At 47.1% G+C, this 19,527-nt stretch overlaps 1 pseudogene; it reads left to right on the top strand.

The window, feature by feature from the left end:
• Positions 1 to 14,894: 14,894 nt before the first annotated feature.
• Positions 14,895 to 18,161, top strand: LOC136533976 (UDP-glycosyltransferase 73D1-like; annotated as a pseudogene).
• The last annotated feature ends 1,366 nt before the right edge of the window (positions 18,162 to 19,527 follow it).

The following is a 19,527-nucleotide window of genomic DNA, read 5'->3' as shown; positions in this document are numbered from 1 at the left end:
CTGACCCTGCTACGGCTACAGTGCAATAGCAGGGGAGCCCTTTCGGCGCCTGCCCCTGTCGCACGTACAAAGGGAGAGCAGCAGATTACTTTACAATTCGTCCCATAATCCTGCTGCTAACCCTAGAACCTCCACCGTGCCGATCAACTTCTTCTGCTCCGTGAACCGAAGACGGCCGAACGCCTTGGTGAGGACGTCCGCAAGTTGCAGACCAGTTTTGACGAACTCGATGACGATCTACCCTCCATCGACACAGTCCCTGAGGAAGTAGAACTTGATGTTGATGTGCTTCTGGTCGTGGAGAACCGGATTCTTTGCGAGGGCGATGGTGGACTAGTTGTCCACCATCAGTGCTGGTGGATGAGCTTCCACACTGGTCAGCTCGCCCAGCAGCCCGCGCAGCCACACAGCTTGACACGTCGCTGTGGCCGCCGTCACGTACTCTGCCTCGCACGTGGACAGCGCCACCACCTTCTATTTCAGCGACAACCATGAGATTGGAGCCGACCCGAGGAAGACGAGCACGCTAGAGGTGCTCCGCCGTCCGTCGATGTCCCCCGCCATGTCTGCATCGCTGAACACAGTGAACTGCAGCCCACTTTCGTCGGTCTTGGAGAAGACGATCACCTGATCCACCGTCCCCTTAACGTTGCGCAGCAGCCGTTTCACTGCGGCCCAGTGATCCTCTCGGGGATCCTCCATGAAGCGGCTGACGTAGCCCACGGTGAACGCAATATCCGGCCTCGTGTGGACTAGGTAGCGCAGACCACCGACGATGCTCCGATAGAGTGTTGCATCTACCTTCACCGCGGTACTGCCCTTCGTCAGCTTCAGCCGCCCCCCATCGGAGTCACGCATGGCTTGCATTCAGTCATGCCGCTCCGCTCCAAAAGCTTTGAGGTGTACGCGCTCTGACCGAGCGTGAGCGCCTCCTTCTCCTGTCTCACCTAGATGCCGAGGTAGTAGGAGAGCGCGCCGAAATATCTCATTCAAAAATGAGCCGTCATCTCGCGCTTGAAGCTGTTGATGTCCGCCGCACGCGTGCCGGTGATGATCAAGTCGTCCACATACACGTCGACGATGAGCTCCTCCTTCCCTGTCTCCGCGTGTAGAGTGCGTGCTCGGTTGAGCACCACGTGAACCCAAGCTCGCTCAGCGTGGCGACAAGCTTGGTGTTCCACGCTCGTGGGGCCTGCCACAGCCCGTAGAGCGCCTTGCGCAGTCGGAGCACCATGTGCTTCTCTCCCTTGACGACGAACCCCGGAGGTTGCCTAACGAAGACCGCCTCTGCTAGCTCGCCATTGAGAAAGGCCGATTTTATGTCCAGGTGATGGACGCGCTAGTCATTCACTGCTGCCAAAGCCAGCAGCAGTCGGATAGACTCCATGCGCGCTACCAGCGCAAAGACTTTCTTGAAGACAATGCCCTCGCGCTGGACAAAGCCTCGGGTGACGAGGCACGTCTTGTGCTTGACAATGGCGACACGCTCGTCCCACTTGACCTTGTACACCCACTTCAGGACGATCGGACGGCATCCTGGAGGTGGATCGATGAGCTCCCAAGTCTCGTTTTTCTCGATCGCCTTCATCTCCTCCAGCATCGCCCGTCGCCAATTTGCTTCGCGCTCAGCCAGCTTGAACGTGGGTGGTTCCTCTGCACTGACGAGAAGCAGCTCTGGGTCATTGAGCAGCCGACCCGCCAGGCCTAAGGACCCTGTGCCACCGACGATGTCGTCCAGCCTGCGGAACCGCACCTCCTCACCGTCGTGGAAGGCATCCACGAACTCGGTGATGTCGTCTGGAGGTGAGGCGGACTCGATCGACGTCGATGGAGTCCCCTGTTTCGCTGGAGTGGTCGACAGAACACTTGGAGTGCTCGGCACCCCGACTGCAGTGCTTGGCACTACTCCTGGACTGCTCGTCACCACTCCTGGAGTGGTTGGCACCACTGCAGGAGTGTTCAGCACCAGTCTTGGAGTGGTCGGCACCACTGCAAGACCTCCCGACTCCGCTATGGGAGCGTTCGGCACCCATCCTGGAGTGGTCGGCACCACTGCAAGACCGCCCGGCACTAGTCTTGGAATGGTTGGTACCACTGCAAGACCTCTCGGCTCCGCTACAGGAGTTCTCAGCACCCGTCCTAAAGTGGTCGGCACCACTGTAGGATGGCTCAACACCACTCCAGGAGTGCTCGACACCGCCCCAGGAGTGCTCGGCTCTATTGCTGGAGTAGTCGACGCCTCCTCTCCAGCGTCTCCACCACCGTGGATGACCAAGTGCTGGTGAAGCCGCCAGCTTCCCCGGTGCCCGGACTGTCCCAGTCCCGGCCGCCTTCTTCTTGAACACGACGTCGTGCGAGACAACCACCTTGCCTCCATGTGGGTCGTAGAGCCAGTACGCCTTGGTACCTTCCTCGTAGCCCAGGAGCACCATCGGTGTGCTCCTGTCCTCCAGCTTGGTGAGGACCGGCTTTGTCTTCCTGACGCGACCGATGCAGCCGAATGTCCGGAGGAAGGACACGCTCAGCTTGTGCCCATACCAAGCTTCGAATGGCATCTTGCCCTTCAGGGCCTTGTGAAAGGTCCTAATGGCTAGAGGGGGATGAATAGCCTATTAAAATTTTCTACAACAACACTTAGCAAACCGGTTAGACAATTACGAGGCGAAGCAAGTGTTGCGCTAGCCTACTAAAATTGCAAGCCACCTACCACAATTCTAGTTTTTATAGTCTCTATCCATACAATGGCTATGTCACTACACTAAGTTAGTGTGCTCTCAAAGGCTAACTAAAGAGCCACCCCTAACCAAACTAACAAGCGCTCACGACTAGCTACACTAAAGAGCTTGATAACTAGTTTGTGGTAATATAAGGAGAGAGAGAGAGAGCAAGATGGTTATACCGCTGAGTCGAGGAATGAACCAATCAATCACAAGAATGAATACCACTGAAGACCAATCACCTCGAAATCAAATGATGGCACAATGATTTTTTACCGAGGTTCACTTGCTTGTCGGCAAGCTAGTCTTTGCTGTGGCGATTCACTCACTTGGAGGTTCACGCGCTAATTGGCATCACACGCCAAACCCTCAATAGGGTGCCGCACAACCAACATAAAATGAGGATCACACAGGCCACGAGCAATTTACTAGAGTACCTTTTGACTCTCCGTCGGGGAAAGGTCAAGAACCCTTCACAATCACCACAATCGGAGCCGAAGACAATCACCAACCTCCGCTCGACAATCCTTACTGCTCCAAGCCATCTAGGTGGTGGCAACCACCAAGAGTAACAAGCGAATCCTGCAGCGAAACACAAATAACAAGTGCCTCTAGATGCAAACACTCGAGCAATGCACTTGGATTTTCTCCCAATCTCACAAAGATGATGAATCAATGATGGAGATGAGTGGGAGGGCTTTGGCTAATCTCACAAGGTTGCTATGTCAATACAAATGGCCAAGAGAGTGAGCTAGAGCCGGCCAAACGATATTTATAGACACCCCCAAACAATAGAGCCATTGTCTTAATTATTGGGCTGACTACGAGACGACTAGACGCGTAGGTCGTGTGCACCGGACGCGTTCGGTGTGGTGACCGGACGCGTCTGGTCGTAGCCTGACTGCCACGTGTCCTTTTCAAATTATTTAGCCATTCGCGCCCAACGGCTATCCGCTCAACAGCGACCGGACGCGTTCAGTGTGGCCGATCGGACGTAGGAGGGGCAGCGTCCGGTCGAGTCCAGAGAGCTCCCAGAGCCGCTCAACAGCGACCGGACGCGTCCGGTGTGGCCGACCGGACGCAAGAGGGGCAGCGTCCGGTCGAGTTCAGAGAGCTCCCAGAGCCGCTCAACTGGGACCGGCTGCGTCCGGTGTGGCCGACCGGACGCACCCCTGCTTTCGGTCCTCTCTGGACCAACACCCGCGCCCCATGTCACCACGACCAGACGCTAAATAGTGATTGCTCAGCGTCCGGTCGCTGCTACGAGCCAGAGTTCGGTCACCTCAGAAACTCTGCCCGCGCCTGGCCAGAATACCGGACGCGTCCGGTGGAGATATCGGACGCGTTCGGTCGCATCGGGAATACCGGACGCGTCCGGTCCTCATGTCGAACGTGTCCGGTCACCCCATGACCAGAGCTTTCAACTTCTTTTCTTCACCAACTTCTTCTCCTTTGCAAATGTGCCAACACCACCAAGTGTACAACACCTTGTGCATATGTGTTAGCTTTTCACAAACATTTTCAAGGAGTTAATCACTCAACTAGATCCTAAATGCATATGCAATGAGTTAGAGCATCTAGTGGCACTTCGATAGCCGCATTTCGATACGAGTTTCACCCCTCTTAATAGTATGGCTATCGATACTAAATGTGATCGCACTCACTAAATGTCTCGATCACCAAAACGAAAAAGCTCCGATCAAGTTTCACCTTTGCATTGAGCTTTTTGTTTTTCTCTTTATTCTTTTCCAAGTCCAAGCATTTTATCATCACCATGCTATCATCATCATCATGATTTTCACCATTGCTTCATCACTTGGAGTAGTGCTACTGTAACACCCTCAGTGTTACGCCTTAATCAAAATACTAAACCATGTCATGAGCATCATGTTTATGTATTATTGCATGTGGTAAATGAGAAATTAAATTTTATTGTACTGATTCTCAAATTGAGCTCTAATTTATTCCTTGTCCAAATACTCTCCAGCCCAGCTCAACTCACTATTGTCATCCTGATCCAACTCCATCTCTCGTTATTCATCTTATTCATAATCCCCGTAGCATGCATAAGGCACATGCTCTGCTTAGCCCACGCAGTACGTGCACAACGACGACCGACCGTAGCAACAGCATCACACACGCTACGCTTTAATCACTCACAAGCTCGGCCTGCTGAGCACTTCGCCTGGTTGCGTTGCAAACGAAGGACAGACATACTTTTCCACACGGCAGCACTGTAGCACATAGGAAAATACTGTTCACCGTAGAAACCACAAATTCATGCACAGTACAAAGTTCGATCCATGATGAATTGAAACACATGACATAATCGCTAAATAAATCTTTGAGCCACAAGACGTCCAGGCACGTAACAACTGTATGTCCTATCATAACATATAAGCATGTTCGCTAGTAATGATAAAATAATTGTTTTAATTAGTAGTGCAAAGGGTTGGTTTAACCAAAAATGAAAAATAAACTCGTCATCCAGGTGTCCCAACTATCTCCGTAATTTATTATCCAACCCTCAAACTATACCTTTAAAGGAACCCTGTTTGATTTGAATTGAAGTACAGCTTCTCACCTTCCATTAGATAACAAATAACCACTCTCGACACGGATTAAAGGAGACACAGGCATGTTGGCTCCTTTGCGAGTGTGTGTGAATGAGAGCTCGGCACATGTCAAGGCCTGGCCAATCGTGTACATCACGCGTCCAGATGACGCGCAGGTGGCCTGACCCATTGCTTGCGCAAGGAAAAGAGCTTCCCGGTAAAAACACTGTTCACGCGCAGAAGTTACTGTTCACCCGTGGAAAATCACCGTAGCCCGTGGAAAACGCTGTTTATCCATGCAGCACGTCGACCGGCCACTCGGGGCAGCAGAGATAGCGACCCATGTAGTACGATATATATATACACACACATCATACCATGCATGGGACCCGCGCGGACTAGATCCATCGAGGCACCGTCCTAATCGCACAGCATACAAATTAATTAGTACCTTCTCCTCAAAAGTAATCGATAAACTCCTGTTCTGCTGACACTAACATTGTCGATTGACTGTAACCAAAAGAAAATGGTATGGTGTGTGCAACAGAAGCATCTGTTTTCCTGCGCCTACCTAGCACAATGCATTGCATGGTCATATCAGAACTCCATCACCGCAGAAAATATTGTTCACTGCGGAACACTGTTCATCTGAGTCTTGCACGTCTTACACGTCGTGCACAGTCCACCGTAGAAACACTGTTTGCCCGTCCCACACGCATCCGTTGTCAGCACGATAGCGGTACGAGCCTGACCTGACTGTGACCGCCTGCAACGGGCCGCCCTCTCCCTCCCCGCGTCTGCTGCCTTTAAAAAGACACGCCGAGCTATTCTACCTCACTGATCATTCACTTCTCTCAAATCAAGTAACCAGCATCTCATATCCAATTCATTGCTTCGTGTTCTATCATTTCCTAGAACACGTAAAGGTGCGAATAGATCAGTTGGTTAATCAAGCTGATTGGCCTCCTCCAATAATATCATTTTCTTCATCTCTAGAGCTCATTTGAATTTATTTATTGATTGTGAAATAAATTTTGTTAGATTCCTAAATTCATGATCTATCTGTTAGTGTAATTAGTTCGTATAGTTCAGTGATACCTTTAGGGTTACTTTATTATTTTGAAATGCTTATTATGGTTATTTAGAGAATGAATTTTTTATGATGCATGGTAGCTAGTGCACCTTGTTTTATTATATATATAGTAAATTGATATTAACAATAAGGATGCCTTTAGTTGCTAAGATAATACATGAAATGTTTCATACTTGTTTAGTGGGTATAATAGGTAACTTTGCGTATTAGTCATTAGAGTTAGCTTAGTAGCTTGGTAGATGTATTCTTATTTTAAGAGTTGCGGTTGCCTATATATTAATTATTGCATCATCATCACTGCATGCATATAGAGGACGAGCCACTGGAGATCGTGACATTCGGCGAGCAGGAGTACGACGAAGTCATCGAAGAGTACGAGGAGATCCTCGTGCAGGAGGACGTTCCGGAGCCACTCGTCACTGACTTTGCTGACACCGCGCCTGCCCAAGGCAAGCCCCTGGTGCATAACCCCTATTTTTAAATGATCACTGAATATATTTATATGATATGCATTTACGTTACAGGCATTTTATGGAAGCTACATGCATAAATATATCCACCATGAGTCCTACTAGTACAGGTCGAGTAGCTGCTATGCTCAGGATATCGGTAGCGTGAGTAACCTGTCGTTACTCGCAAATAGGTGATTAAACTATGATATCATGATGAAATAATGGAAAGGAAAATGGTGACTGGACAGGGATGTGGATTTGGTACTGGTGGGTGTGAGGGGTTGTGTCCTGCGGCCAACAGGGCATAGCCCGGTTACACTTTTTCCCTGTCTGTGTCGATTAAGGACCGGTCGTTGCATATGACTCTAGGCAAGTCACAGATTATTGTCCCGAGCACATACTTGGGTATGGGCGCAGGGAAGGCTTGCTGCTCTCTTGTCGCGGATCCGGCTCTTTCCGGACCGACTGATGGGAAGAGGAGGTGGTGGAGGTCCTTGCACCGCACTGAGTCCGGGACTCAGGATGTGGGGGCTTGGAGTCCAAGTTTCGACGGGGACCTGGACACCCGGGACAGGAGAGTGGTGGGTTAGTCCTGCTTGTGCCTGGGGTACAAGCGGGGCGTGTGTCTTCGGGGCACCCAGCTGGGCACATTGATTCGCGAATCGCCGGGTTATCCGGTACGGCTTGTCTGCGGTTTAGCACCGTAGTAAGAACTGAAAGTTGAAAGGAGAAGAAATGGAACTGATTGCTCAACTCTTGCTTGAAAGTAGAACAGGCTTATATAGATTGACTAGATGAAAACTTAATACGGCTGATGATAATAATGTATCAATAAGGACTCACTATTAGTATTGCTTTTTGCTAAAAGAGAACCAGCAAACCATAAAGCCTAGCATATTCCTTGGAGTCGGGAAAGTATTCCCACTATCGGATAAGTCTTGCGAGTACATTGTGTACTCAGGGTTTATTTACCCCTGTTGCAGGTGATGCTTGAGGAGTACCCCTTTGTGTGGAGGATTCTTCTGGTGGGCACAGAAAGATCCTCGCCCTTATCGCTAGTTGTTATTTTTAAAATTCCGCTGTTTAATATTCCGCACTCTGATATTTGGTATTGTAATAATGTACTTTTTAAAAAACTCTGATGTATGAAATGGACAAGTATTGTAACTCGTTCTCATTATTGGATCCTTGGGAAAAATGTGGATCTTTCGGGTTCTCCCTTGGGGTGTGCCCGACGGATACCGTCACTGTAGCCTGCTTTCGGGGTGCTTAGTGTCTGGTGGGAGACGAGCGCCTCCGTAAGTACGCTATTTCGGGTGGTTCTGCCACACCAAGCTTGGTACCAACGTGCGACACGTTGTAGGCTGAGGCTACAATGGACAGAAGATGACTACGCCGACATCGAGTCCTCCGACGATGAAGACACGATGTACGACCAATCTACTCGTGCAAGAAGGCAGGTGGAGGCAGGACCAATCTTGAACAGAGTGGTAAGTCAATTGCCTTATTTTTCTACGTTTAGTTGCATACTAATACATTATGCATTAGAGGTATCTATTTTAGTTAGTGCCACCTTCGAGCCGTAGCATCCTTATAATATGTTAGATTCTTGTACAAAAGAAAACAAAACCTATTGCTATCTGTTGAGAAGTATTATTATTGAGAACTTTATTATAGGGCAATACCCTCAAATGGTCTATTGAAGACATTGAGCGCTTTCGTCCAAGAGTCAGGGACGACGACACACGTAGCTTCCTAGACGTAAGATTCAAAATATTCTTTCAAACATATTATTAATACGTTAGATTCTTTCAGTTAACATAATTTTGTACAACAGAGGCTGTCACATCGGCTACGCCATACGGCTGCTCGTTGTGGTTGCAGGATAGCCACGATGCAAGATGTGTACGTTCCTTCCGCATGCAGAGGAGGCTTAGGTTCCTCTAGCCAAGCACCTACAGGGGACGAGGACAAGGATGATGATGACGTGGACCAGAGGCATAAGGAGCTTGGCCCCTCTCAGCTCCAGGATGCTCCCTCGACTCAGCCTACACAGCCTTCAGGCACTAGGCGACGCCGTCCACCTGACCCTTACACTCTAGGTACCAACGCTCTTGGTCACAAGGGTAAGGGTAAGACTAGTAGGCAGTGAGAGTTTGTGGTAGATGTTAGTATGTACTATTATAGTTTTTGTAGTTACTTTCCTATAACTATTTGGGACTATATGGATATTGTGGACTATTTGAACTATGCTGGACATGTTATATTGATTGTGATGTTCGATGTGGTTGTATTGTGCTCTTTGGACGATTAAATGTTTGGATTATATAATGATGTCTCTGCTTGTAACTGTGGATGCTCCTAAAATAAGGGAAACTCTTGCGAATTTTTTCCATGAATCATTAATTATACTACACTGCTAAAAAGGCACAAATGTAGTACATAGATTAAATGTAAATTCATTAGAATGTGTATAGTACAATCGTATCATACAGACGCTTTGTAGATGAATCTAGGCTTTTCAGTAATAGTGAACAAATCTAGACTTTTCAGACAATGAAAATAGACTTTTCAGTTACAAGGACGAGGAGTACGATGACAACAACGATTTATCACTTCACTTACTTAGTACACCTATATCATCTAGGCTTTTCAGTAACAATGAACGAATCTAGGTTTTTCAGACAATGAAAATAGACTTTTCAGTTACAAGGACGAGGAGTACGATGACAACAGTGATTTATCACTTCACTTACATAGTACACCTATAGCATCTAGGCTTTTCAATGATTTATCATATCAATGATGAATAGACTTTTTCAGAAATGAATCTAGGCTTTTCAGTGTCCATTGAAATAGGCTCTTCAGTGAAACTAGTTAGGCTTCTTGTGACTAGTTATAACACATTGAAATAGCAACTAAACCTGCCTCTGCCTATATATACGCAATGCTGGATGCATTGCTACTTACTTCCCAACTAGTATTTTCTTTTGTTGTAGTACCAATGTCTGGAGGATCGTCCAGAGGGAGAGGAAAGGGGAAGGGAACTACCATTGTGTGGGAGGGTTCTCTTGGTCCCGATTTCTTTAAGGAAGCTCTTTATGAGAGGTTCCCAGTTGAGAGCAAAAGTGATTTCACCAAAGAGGCTCAACTAAGAGGATACGATGAATGGAAAGAAGAGTGGCCAAAATGCATGCATGGTGAGGACTGCCTAGTGCAGATGTTCACTAAGGGAATAGATGGAGGTCGTCGTTTCTTCAAATGCCTGTGAGCATGGGTAGTTGCTATTACCCTTTTGTTTCTTCAATATGTCCCTCTTCTATACAACTTACATGACATACTTATTGCAGTCTTCCTTGGTCGAAGAAAATTGTGGGTTTACTTGGTGGGTCAATCCTCGACCTATTTATCCACATGCGAAGTACATCTACTACCTGTAGGACCATATCTTCGATCTAGAAAGGGAAGTTAGCAGCGGTTATAAGGATGACGAACAGGACGACAACAACAATTGTGCCGATTCACAGGAGGCACTCTACAATGATCCATATTGCACCTGCCCTAACCACAAGAACAAGGGGCCTCCGCCGTCACCCCAGCCACCACCACCAACAACAATGGGAGGCTACTATGGAGAAGGTGCAACACAATTTGCTCTGTGGCCACACTACTAGGACAACCCTATCTTATTCACATGACACATCCATGTGTTTGTTGTTTGGTTTAATTACCTAAGGCATGTTAGGTTTGGTTGAAGGAACTCTGTACCCTAGTTTGGTACATGTTCTCACATGCCATTTCATGTGTTTTGTGTGTTGAATTATATAATGCCCTACTTTGTTAGGTTGTGTTTGCAGCACATGATCACATTTCATTACGTCCACAACATTATACTGAATATTATGACCACAAATAATGAAAACAACTACATAATGAAAAGTTCAATACTATGCCACATTAAACAACACAATAATACTAGAAGTATGTGTCGATAGTAGACAACATTGTTCATGAAGAAACCATAGAACTAGCAAGTCATGGAGACTACTGAGTGCAACGAGGCTACTTTCCCTTCCTCAGGGCATCAGGATTCTCCTCCATCGCTGTTTTCGCTCGGCGTGCACGCTCAAGCTTCTTCTCCCTCTCCTCCCTGTACACAGCAACACGCCTCCTTTCCTCCTCTTCCTTGTGCTCCTTTTTTTAGCCTCCTCTTCGCGTGTCTTCTCCATCATCTCCTTGTCCTCTACCTCCCACCGCAACAGTTTCTGCAATCCATTCCTTGTCTTCAGGCTTGATCTCAATGTCGATCCACTGCTCAAAATCACAGAGCGGTGGAGGGGTTTGCAAAAAATGCAATTGTTACAAAACAAACAAATCATGCAAGATGTCATATGACACAAACATCAATTCATCACCATCTTGTTAATGCGGCGCTGACGAAGTGTAGGCTCAAACGCAAAATTGGAACACATCCAATACCTCTGCCTATACGTGTCCTCTTTATCGGACATGGCTACCTTGCAAGGATCGCCGCAAAAGCATATGGGCACTAGAACACCACTAGGCAGAGGCAATGGGTCGAAGCCATTTCAGGTCATCCAGCCATAACTATAATTCAACCAATTTCATTCTAAGAACCGAAAGCAATTAACATTAAACCCTAAACCTAGGGTTTCCCATTTGATGCACAACAATGAACCCATACCATAACAACATGCGCTGAGGTTACCTTGGTTTGCTAGCTTTTCCAAGCCTTGGCATCCTACGGTTGTATAATACAAATATTAAAAATTGCATGAAACCCTAAGTAATGATGATTCTTAGGTTAAAAAATCCGACTAATATATAACAAATCAATGCGAAAAAAGTAGGAGGGAAGCGAGGATACCTTGCTCTCAAAGATCTATGGATCAAATCAAAGTTTCCAAGGTCCAATATACCGATTCGTGAGGTAGAGCGAAGTGGGGAGAGAAAAAAACCTGAGAGGAAGGAGAAAGAAGAGGAAGAAGGCTCGGGCAAGAAGGTTGGGTGCTGGGTTAAAACACCACCTCGGTGCCAGGATCTACGGTGCTGAGCTGCCTGCCAAGTCACCGCCACGTCTGTGTCGTGCCCAAGACCTCGATGCCAGCAACAATAGCGCCGAGAAGTGTAAGCTCAGCGCCAACAACGCTGGCGCCGAGCTAAGGGTCCAGATTTTAAAATCATATCTCCATGGGCATATTTGTGAAATTTTTTCAAAAAAAGGGCTAAAAAATAAAAAATTCAGCAGCGGAGAAGAGAACGAAAAGGAGGGAGGAACGGCCGGTGACTTGGCGTTTTAAAGGCGAGGCAAGGCGGACGATCGATAGCAGCTGCTTGTCGTTGCCACGGCGAAGCAGGTGTGTGTCCATGCGCTGAGGAGCGGCGCTAAGGCGGTGACGGCCACCGACGGCAAGCAGCTCAAGCAGGCAGCTGTCGTGAACACTGTTCATGACTGACCGTGCCTCTTCTTCTATCTTTTTCTCGTGATTTTGCAAAACAATTTGGTGAGTGGCTCAAGCAAAGTGGTTTGAATGATTTTGAATTTAGAACAGGGGTATTTTAAAACTGAAAACAAGAATTCAGTTAGGGTTTTACAAGCTGGTTTCGGTTAGCAACTTTGATCAATTAATTAGGGGTTAAACAGTAATCAAACACTACAACCAAATGCTTATTAACATACCTCAATCATGCTACCAATCAATGGAACAAAAATTGCACAAATTTTATTCATGAAAATTCATTTAATAATTCTCCAAAAATTGAATTTAACACTGATTTCCATGACTTAGCCAAAAATGCTGAGGGGAAAAACAACATCAAATTCAATCTTTGGAGCCCAATTTCAACATGTTTGACTTATAAATATCATCAAACTTTGATTTCATATGATAGCACACACGTTGCACTACAAAGTTCATTTTAATAAAATTTTAATTGTTTAAACAAATTCTCATATATAAATTCACAAAGAACCTTAAACATTAATATTGACATTCTTTCAAGTAACATGTAAAACATATTATAAGCAACATATGAAACACCACAATGCAACATGGACATGCTATAAATGAAACATAAAATGCATTAATGAAACAATACTTGATGATAATGCTTAATGATGCTCATGATCAGATTTTAATTGTTTCTAAACATCTGGGATGTTACAACACTGTGGAGGGTGTGGGCGGAGTCGCGCGTCGCGTCGGTTGGGAACTTGGGATGCGGCGGTGTCGGGAGAGGGAGGTGCTAGGTTTTGAGGGGGCTAGCTCGGGTGAGTCTGTGAGTGCCGAGTCGAGGGATAGCCTTAGCGCTAGGTGGGCTGGGCCATGGCTCTTCAGCTCTAATATAGACCTTTTAGTTTAAATTCGGGTAAAAATGGGTAACTCGGGTACCAGGATTCATTACCCGAAATACCCGAACTAAATTCGGGTATCTAGAGTTACTATCCGAAATTGTGATTGGGTAGCTCGGGTCTGGGTATTTTGGGTCTAGGTTCGGATATTTCGGGTTCGGATATTGGGTATCGGGTATTTTGCCCCTCTTAGTCATGGGGCTCTGTTTGAATCTATTAGCTGATAATAGTTATTAGCTAGTTAATAGCTCATACATAGCTAATACTCTCTACGTCTAAATCTGACTTAGCAAAATCTACTTTTCCACAAGTCTAAATCGTCTAAGTGCCGCTCTCCCATTTCTCTTTGTTTCCTACGCTCGCAGCTCCTCGAATGCAAGGCCACTTCAATGCGTCGTTCTCCTTCCCTTGAATCCGTTACATGCTCCTTCCGTCAGGTCCATTTAGAGCAAGTATAATAACAGACCATAAGCTGGTTAAATATTAGGGTGGAGAAAAGAGGAGAAATGGGTCGTAAGCTTACAATTGATTTAGGCACAAGAACCAAAAAAAATTTATAAAAGAGACATGTGAACTATATATTAATAATAAAGAGCTACCAAACCTTACAACCGGTAGTCAGCCGTGTTATTAGCCTTGCTCTCAAATGCATGTGAGGCCATATGGGGCTAGGTAGGTGAGCGTACCGGCATCACTACACGCTTACTTCAAAAATGAACAAAAGCCAGAGCATTTAAAGAGGAGCATGTCCATTAAATGAAAATCTTTGACGCTTTGGTGCTCGTTGTCCACGGTGCGAGAGACTAATACGATTTAGACTGTTGGACGACGGAGGGAGTATTAGCTAGCTAACTATTAATTGGTTGGGTCCAGTTAATGAGATACTAGTTGTTAGTTGTGTATTACCTAACCATTAGCTAGACTATTAGCTTGATTTGTTTGGATTCAAACAAGCTACTCCATCCGATCACAAAAGAATGTAATTATGGGTTCCGTGCCAATCAAGTTTACTGAAATTTGACAAAGTTTATAGTAAATATTATTAGCATTTATGTGTCTAAATAATTTATTATAAAAACTTATTCTATAACTAATCCAAAGATACTAATTTGGTATCGTCAATGTTAGTATTTTTGATATAATTTTTGGTCAAAATATAAACTATTTGACTTCTAAAAAAGAGAAATACGTTCTTTTGTGGATGAAGTAACTATTCAAGCGAGTTTGGCAAAGCTCTTACCGGCTCCGGCTCAGGTACTGTAGAGTGGAGCCCCTGTACCAAACACCGTGATTTTGAGGAGTGGAGCCCCTCTACCGAACACAGCCTTAATTAGTGTATCACAGCTGTTCAAAGAATTTTTTGGCCTATTCGGTTCGCTGAATTTTGACTGAAATTGGCTGAAAAACACTGTTCTGATTGAATTGTTGTGAGAAAAAAATACTGTTCCGGCTGAAAAAGCAAGCCAAATAAGCCGAATATGAAGTAAGCCGAACGGGACCACTGTGGCTCAAATGTTGGCGTCACTCTGGTTCCCGCCGGCCGGCTCCTCCCCGGGGCTTAGCCACTGGGCTATACATGGCCATCCGCATGCACTGGAATCTTTCACTACTAAAATGTTTTCCTCCAACAGTAGGGTACAACGCAGACAACAAGATTTTTGACTGCACTCGTGCAAATGAGATCGATGCTGGAGTGTGGACAAATCGAGCCAATCCTTGTCACTTTATCAGTGACAATCAATACATCATGTCGCCACCGCCACCAATCTTGGTGTTTTGCTTAGCTTTGTCCACTGCAATTATACAATCTCTGATATGTAGCAATGGCCATTGGCAATCCTTACAAGCAAGATATATAGCAGTTGCACACTAGCACCCCTGTGCAAAGTTCTTGCAGTCTTGACAAGGTGTCAGGAATCTAGCTAGGAAATGGAGGTCACCAGTGGCGGATCTTAAGGGGGGCTGCCGGGGCTACAGCCCCCTAAGCTGCCTTAATCATTCATTAATTACTGTAGCTTAATGTGAATTCACCTTTAATTTTTAGCTTTAGTTCTAAATCTTCTTTGTTCAGCCCCTCCTTTATCCCAATCATAGATCCGCCACTGGAGGTCACCCTGTGCCCCAAGCCTCATTTCGTGGTCATTCCATGGCCAGTCACCAGCCACATGATTCCCATGGTGGACATCGGCTGCCTCCTCGCCGCGCACGGCGCCCCGGTCACGATCATCACCCCGCCCTCCAGCGCGCAGCTCGTCCAGAGCCGCGTGGACCGCGCCCGCGCCGGGCATGGCGGCTCGGCGGGCATCAGCATCACGGTGACTGCGCTCCCGTTCCCGGGCGCCGAAGCCGGCCTGCCGGAGGGCTGCTAGAGGCTGGACCACGTCCCCTCGGTCGACCTCGTGCCCAACTTCTTCGACGCCAACGCGCAGTTCGGCCAGGTCGTGGCGCAGCACTGCCGCGGCCTCCTCACGCACCGGCGGCCGAGCTGCATCGTCGCCGGGATGTGCAACACGTGGGCGCACGGCGTGGCGCGTGAGCTCGGCGCGCCCTGCTTCATCTTCCACGGCTTCGGTGCGTTCTTTCTGCTGTGCTGCGAGTATCTGAACAGGCACAAACCGCACGAGGGCAAGTCGCTGGACGAGCTCATCGACGTCCCGGTCCTGCCGCCGCCTTTCGAGTTCAAGTTCGCTAGGAGGCAGCTGCCGCTACAGCTCCTTTCTTCCTGCTCCATTCCGGAGCACCGCCTTCGAGAGCTCCGGGAGTTCGAGATGGCCGTGGACGGCATCGTCGTGAACAGCTTCGAGGAGCTGGAACACGACTCGGCCGCGCGCCTCGCGGCCGCCACGGGCAAGACCGTGCTCGCCGTCGGCCCCGTCTCGCTGTGCGGCGGCGGCGCACGCGCACCTCCTAGCCTCCTCGAATTCCGGGCCGCCAGCTTGGTCGACGATGACGCCAGACGGTGCATGGCATGGCTGGACGCCAAGAAAGCCGAGTCGTCGTCGTCCGTGCTCTACGTCAGCTTCGGCAGCGCCGGCCGCATGCCGCCGGCGCAGGTGATGCAGCTCGGGCTGGCGCTCGTGTCGTGCTCCTGGCCTGTCCTCTGGGTCATCAAGGGCGCGGACACCTTGCCCGACGACGTCGACGAGTGGCTACAGCACAACACCGGCGGCGACGACGGCCAGTGTCTCGCGGTTCGCGGGTGGGCGCCGCAGGTCGCCATTCTGGAGCACCCGGCCGTCGGCGGCTTTCTGACGCACTGCGGGTGGGGCTCGACGCTGGAGAGCGTGGCCGCGGGCGTGCCCATGGCCACCTGGCCGTTCTCCGCTGAGCAGTTCCTGAACGAGAAGCTGATCGTTGGCGTGCTCGGCATCGGAGCAGGCCCGTCTCTAGGGGGAGGGCAGCCGGTGCGACCGCTGGGGGCCCAAGGAGCCAGGGGGCCTAAGAGCATATAGGTAATTAGTAGATATAATTTCTTATTTGGCATAAGCTTTCAAAGGCCCAACAAACATCAGCCCATGTCGTACCATACCTGCCTATTTCTATTCTGTCGCGCAGGCCGCGGACGAGGAGCTAGCGTTCGTTTTCCGCCGGCGCCGGCGCTTCCTGTTCTTGCTCATCGACGTGGACGCGCTATTCTTGCGTGGAGACGCCGACTCACCCGACGTGGTCGCCGACTCGCCGACGCACCGCACACCGGCACACCGCCGTGGTGCCGCGACGGCGCGAGCTGCAACTGCATGCAAGGATGGCAAACAGCAGATGCGATCACAGTAAGCAACCCCAACATGCCAATACCCATGATCGATTAGTATTTTCCAATTTCCAATTTTTTACTTGGACCTTTGGAAGCTAGTGCCAGGGACATTACCGTATTGAAGCCTATTTTGTCTTATTTGTTTAATTGTTTTGTGTATGCGCTTTACTTGTACAGAGGTAGGGTTATAAAGTTCTAATTCAATGTATTTATTTAGATACTTATTAGATGCTGCCTAAGAAGCATTTGTCTGGCGCTCAGAAAAGTAAAATATTGGGAAGAATGTTTTGGACCACATTGATCTTTATAGTGTTCTTAAAGATTTTGCATCAATAAATGCGTAAAGACGGTTGTTTACAAGGCACTGAAGCATTATATTTTATTTGAGGTAATCATAACAATTATTGTTCTTTTTAATTTTCTTGTTGTACTATCGTTATCTTTTATACAAACTAAGTATATGCTGCAAATTAACTTTTATTATTTGGTCTTTACATAGTTCAACAGGTCCTTATCGTCTTGCTTGCCCAAGGACCCTTAAAATTGTAGAGCCGGCCCTGCATCGGAGTGTCTGTTGGCGTGACGAAGCCCACAGAAGGCGTGCTGACCGGCGCCAAAGACGGCGGCGGCGGCGGCGCCAGGGCGAAGGCAGATGTGGGGATGGAGCAGGTGAAGCGAGCGTTGGATATGCTGATGGATGGAGGAGTGGATGGGGAGGCACGGAGGACGAAAGCTAAGGAGCTCAAGGCCAAAGCAAGGTCTGCTTTGGAGCAGGGTGGATCGTCATATATGAATCTGGAGAAGCTCATACAATTTGCAGCTTGAAAATGGATTAGTCTAGCTTGGTCAGTTTCAGCACGCAGCTTAGTTTATTTCTGCGTAATAAAGGTTAAGAAACTAGGAATGCAAGCAGACGTGGTACAATACGTGTAGGTTTCAGGAACGCTGTCGCATGCAGGCTGGGCAATCTCTGTCCAGGATTGCAATTTGCAACTGGGCACGAGTAGAGGAAAAACGGCAACATGTGCGTTGCCTAAGATTTAGTCAGTTTCAGGTATCTGATTCTAGTTGAATTCCGCGGTCGTTGTTGCAGGATTTCTTGAAAATATTTAAGTTAAATTCTGGTTAAAAAACATATCAAATTGAAGTCTGGTTGTAAAAAAAAATACATCCACTTTAGCGCAAAACAAAAAGGTGACGGAATGTTTCGAAGGAACTTGAAGACATAATTCAATAATGTTGTGCGAATGTTTTTTTTTTTGTCTCTTGAACTCTCTTGTATTGGACCTGTCTGTTTTGTTGCTCTTTTAATATATTGCTTAACTGTAGGGGCTTAGGCCCCTCCAGACCCTTAAAAAAAATGCTTTCATGAATCATGATGATGAGAAGAATTTGCGCATTAGTGTTGTGGTACTTGAAAGCTTATGGATTGCATGGTGTTTGGAAAAAATGTCCTAATTTCTGAATGCACGTTCCCGTCCTTGAATGCTACTGTGCATCATAAAATATGATTAGTTAATAGCATGAGGCCTATAAAAATAATGAAGATGCAAATGGTAAATTATTCATGTGAATGAATGAAAAACTTCTAAATTAGTAATAAACGTTTACATAATCTTCTAGACGTAAGGTAGCTAAAAATGTTTTTAAAAAATATGTAAGTATTAGTGAAATAAACGTTTACATAATCTTCTAAATATGTAAGTATTTTAGTAATAAACATTTACATAATCTACTCCTCTCTCTCTTTTTGCTCTACACTCTCTCCTAACCCCATGTTGTTGTTCTTCGCTTGATCCGACGACCAAGGATAGTGTCTAGGATTGCTGGACAACCTAGGGCAACCCGACGACATCTTTGCCCCAACGGGGTCCCTCTCGGGCGAGAGCTTTGACGGTTTTTTTCTAGTTTACTTGAAAACTAGTCGTTCTTCGTCAAGCAAAGCACAATTGGTTACCCTTTGGTGGTTTGCTCGTAAACCTCTCCGTTCTTCACCACGTAAGTGTGATCTTGCCGCGTTCTTGGGTCCATGACGACCCGAGTGATCCAGTCCTAGATGGTGTGTGATGGATCTTCTCGTCAACACACTTTTTCACGACTCCACTAGGGAAAATTTGCTTCAGCTATATATTGTAGCCGAATCTCTTTGCCCTAGCCATATTCTTCGTTGATCCATCCTTCTTGTGCTCGCCATTTGTACTAAAATATAGTGCATTCTACATGGTGTCAATGTCTAGATTTGATAAAGTTTGTTAAAACATAATTTAAGGAGAAACACCTTAACTGAAATGCACTATTTTTATGATGGAGAAAGTAGTCGGTTGTAGGTATCTGATTCTTAGCACCTCCCTTATTTGGGTGTATAAGATACTAGTTGAAATCCCCGCTCATTGTCGTAGGACTTTTAAAAAATATTTAAGTTAAATTTGGGTTTTTAAAAAAAATGTCAAATTGAAGTCTGGTTGTAAAAAAACATCCACTTAAGCACAAAACAAAAAGGTGATGGAATGTTTTGAAGGAAGTTGAAGACATAATTCAAGAATGCTATGCGAATGATGCTAGATCTACACGAATGCCAGGCCC

Source organism: Miscanthus floridulus, unplaced genomic scaffold (assembly GCF_019320115.1).
Source record: "Miscanthus floridulus cultivar M001 unplaced genomic scaffold, ASM1932011v1 os_1379_1_2, whole genome shotgun sequence".
Taxonomy (NCBI): domain Eukaryota; kingdom Viridiplantae; phylum Streptophyta; class Magnoliopsida; order Poales; family Poaceae; genus Miscanthus; species Miscanthus floridulus.
Note: the sequence above shows the minus strand (reverse complement) of the source record. Positions and strands in the feature narration are given on the sequence as shown.